Raw genomic sequence first — 4407 nt, forward strand, 5'->3', positions numbered from 1 at the left:
TGTAGACCAGGCTGACCTCAAACTCAGAATTCCGCCTGCCTCTGCCTCCCAAGTGCTGGGATTAAAGGCGCGTGCCACCGTCACGCCCAGCTAAAATATATTTATGTGAGCACACTGTCACCATCTTCAGACACAGCAGAAGAGGGAATTGGAACCCATTACAGATGGTTGAGTCACCATACGGTTGCTGGGAATTGAACTCAGGACCTCTGGAAGAGTAGTCAGTGCTCTTAACTGCTGAGCCATCTCTCTAGACCCAAGGGCTATTATTTAAAAGACAAAAACTGCCATGCAGGCATGGTGACACATACATACCACTCAGGAGGCAGAGATGGGTGGGTATCTGTGAGCTCAAGGTTAGACTGATCTATGTAGTGAGCTGCAGGATTCCAAGACAGCCAGGGCAATTACAGGGTCAACTACATAAATAAAAAGAGAAAGAAAAAAGAAAAAAAAAAGTAGCTGGGCTACTTTAACCCCATCTTTAACCCCAGCACTCGAACTTGGGAGGTAGAGGCAGGCAGACTGCTGAGATCAAGGTCAGCCAGGACTACATAGAAAAACCCTGTCTCAAAAAAAAAAATTAATACACTCCCAATGTCACTTATGCAAGCATCCACAGGCAAATGCACGTGTGTGTGTGTGTGTGTGTGCATGTATGTGTGTTGTACAAAAGGGTAGGGCTGCACAGTAAAACTCTTATCTTTTTTTCAAAAAGGAAGAGGGTAGAGCTGGAGAAACAGCTCAGCAGTTAAGAGTGATTGCTGCCCTTGGGGACAGTTCCTGTCACACACATTAAGTAGCTCTCACTACAGCCTGTAGCACCAGTTCTTGGGTATCTGACACCTTCTAGCCTCTGGGCACCTGCACACACATACAGTAACACATGAAATTAAATAAAACAATTTTTGGAGACAGGGTTTCTCTGTGTAGCCCTGGCTGTCCTGGAACTCACTCTGCAGACCAGGCTGGCCTCGAACTCAAAGATCCAAGTTCTGGGAGTAAAGCCATGTGCCACCACAGACCTACTTGAAATGAAATAAATCTAAAAAAGGAAGAAAGATTAAATAAATCTTAGAAAGAAATAAAGGAAGGAGAAAAGCTGGACATGGTCTCCGAATTTAATCCCAGAACTCTGGAGGCAGAGGAAGGGATTAATACACGGTGTCTGTGTGTCTGAGGCCAGCCTGGTCTACAGAGTGAGTTACAGGACAGCCAGGGCTACACAGAGAAACCCTGTCTCAATGAAAAAAGAAAAAAAGAAAGAGAGAAGTAAGGAAAGAAGAAAGGAAGGGTGAAAGATAGAAAGGAGGGAAAGAAGAAAGAAAAGTACACACTTTTAAGAAAGGAAAGGAAAAAGGAATAGGTTTTAGTAATGCATGTGATATGCATTATGAAATTTTATCTTTTTAAAAAATTATTTATTATTATGAGTACACTGTTGCTGTCTTCAGATACACCAGAAGAGGACTTCAGATCTCATTACAGATGGTTGTGAGCCACCATGTGGTTGCTGGGATTTGAACTCAGGATCTTCAGAAGAGCAGTCAGTGCTCTTAACCGCTGAGCCATCTCTCCAGCCCATGAAATATTATCTTGACATGTAGGTTTGAACAATAAATACGATATACAATAAAAAGGGAGATCCTGGAGGTGTGGATCAAGGGCAGAGAACTTGTTCTGCACATCCCAGTTATACCTGGCCCTGTGCAGCATTCCCAGCACTGAAAAAAAGGCAAAAAGGAGTCAGGAGTGATGTGAACATCAGAGAAAGGGCTTCTTGATACAGGGGAGGACAGCTTCTCATTTCAGAGAGACACTGATGGGGCAGGGCTGGGAGGCACACACAGAGGCGGGGCAGGGAGGGAGGAGAGAGAGAGAGAGAGAGAGAGAGAGAGAGAGAGAGAGAGAGAGAGTTAGTTTAGGTGTTGCCCTACTATTTTTCCCTTAATTTACTCTGTATACGTGAGCCATAGCTTGTGTGTGTGTGTGTGTGTGAGAGAGAGAGAGAGAGAGAGAGAGACAGACAGACAGACAGACAGACAGACAGACAGACAGACAGACAGGATAACCAGAGAGGATAACTTGCAGGAGTCAGTTTTCTTTCCATCATCTGTGGCATGGCGATAGAACTTTACCAGCAGGGTCATCTTGATATGATATTATGACATTGGGCGTCTGTCTCATCACTTCGGGGTATGGGTTTTAGCACTTTTAGGAAGAGAAGTTTGCTAGCATCAGATTACAAAAGGATCTCTGACTCTAAACGCCTGAGAAGCTCTCAGACCAAATATCAAGACCAAGGTCAGTGCTACTCATCTGGTCTGAAAACTGGGCTGTGCCCTCCCAGTTGCCTCTTCCTACTGAGTCAACCTTCTTGGACCCCAGAGTATTAGAAGTCTCCAATGGTGCACACTTTTAATCCCAGCACAGAGGCAGAGGAAGGTGGGTCTCTTACTTTGAGGTCTGATCTACAAAGGGATATCTAAGACAACCAAAGCTATAGAGAAACCATGTCTCTAAATAAATAAATAAATAAATAAATAAATAAGGTTCCTTTCTTTCTTTTGTTAATACATTATTTACTTTTCTTCCCCTTAATTTTGGCAGAGGTTCATGAGTGGGTATGTGCACGAGCGAGGAGATGCCTGCAGAGGATCCCGTCCCCTGGAGCTGGGGTCATAGGTGAGTAGATCGACATTTACACTGGGAACACCCCCCACCCCCCGCCCGGTTCCCTGGAGGAACAGTGTACACTCAGAATTGCCGAGCCATCTTTCCAGTCTTCCAGCTGATACAGTCTTCCAGCTCTTTATTTATCTGTGTGTGGGATGTGTTCGTGGCATCCAGGCATCACTCACTGTATATGTGAGGTCAGAGGACAACTTGCAGTAAATAGTTGGTGGTGCTCTTCTTCCTCAGCACAGGGTCTAGGAGTTAAACTCAGCTTGTCAGGGTTCTTGGCAAGTGTGTTTTTACACACTGAGCCATTTTGATGGCCAGTGGGGATCTCTTTTCTGTAGTGTCTGAGTCAGAACTAGGAGGCTCTTCAGATCAGTGGCCTGTTTACAGCCCTCTGGTGATAGGTCAGACTTGTCCAACTCATCTGCCTCCAGGGCATGGATGTTTAAAGGGAGTGGCTGTTAAATAGGGCCAATAGAGTCCAGTCCTGCAAGAGGCTTCTCCTGAAGCCTTCCAGGGGCCTCCTGGAATCTGGTCACACAGGTTTGGTTAGGTGTCTGAGAAGGAGGCTAGCCGGGGTCTGGGGGCCAAGAACTCCACCCTCTCCGACCCCAAGCCCTCTGGAGCGACATCACCAGGCACAGAGAAAGTTTTCTGGCTTTGGGTGTTGGAGGCTAGCTCACCCTGGTTGGCTCTGGACATTTTGAGTTTGAGGACTGATCCAAGATTGGGCTCTTGTATTCTGCATTTGGGAGAGTTGGTTAATCTAATCTACAGAAGGCTTTGCAATGCTCTAGAGCCTGCGGCAGTCTGAATGTGGCAGTACCAGTAAGAGTAGGCAAGCATTGTCAGGAAGCAGGGGCCAAGGGGCCACCAATTCCTCTGGAGCCCCAATGTGTGGGATGCTTCCTGTCCTGTATCTAGAAGCATAGTGGGAAGCACCCACAACGCCAGGCACTGGCCAACCACAGGAAAGTTTGTGTTGTAGACAGGACACATCACCAGTAAGCAGTTTTGGTTGGACTGGCCTTCAAGTGGCTCAGGTAGCATGCCTCCCAATGGCCTTTTTTTTTTTTTTTTTTTTTTTTTTGGTTTTTCAAGACAGGGTTTTCTCTGTGTGGCCCTGGTTGTCCTGGAACTCCCTCTGGAGATCAGGCTAGCCTTAAACTCACAGAGATCCACACCAGCTCTGCCTCCCAAACGATGGGATTAAAAGTGTACCCCAATACCATCAAGGGTTCACTGTTTCTTTCTAACATTCAGGTCTGGGAAGAGCAAACGTAGGAAAAAGCCCGACTTTCCCAAAGCCTGCAGGACTGGGCACTGCTTCTTGGAGAACTCTAGGTCAGGCTGTAAAAGCCTGCTTACTACACTTGCTGGGCCCTTTGCTTTCCTTGGGACTACTTGGGTGGCCCTAGATTTCAATTAGGTTATCTCCCAGTCTCTCTCACCTCTGCTGGGTCCTGGGAAATCAAAGGTTAACCAAATTTGGATTTACTTATGCAGTTCCATTGCTATGAAGAGGCAGGGCCCCCCTGAGCAGTTCACATCTCAATGAGACTTTAACAGGTCCTCCACAATCCCCCCAACACACCCCCATCTCCCTAGGCTAGGACAGATGTGAGAAATTTTCCCCAGTGTCCTAATTGCTTAAGAAAACAGAGGTGGTGAGCCGGGCGTGGTGGCGCACGCCTTTAATCCCAGCACTCGGGAGGCAGAGGCAGG

This window comes from Mus caroli, chromosome 17 (assembly GCF_900094665.2).
Source record: "Mus caroli chromosome 17, CAROLI_EIJ_v1.1, whole genome shotgun sequence".
Lineage (NCBI taxonomy): Eukaryota > Metazoa > Chordata > Mammalia > Rodentia > Muridae > Mus > Mus caroli.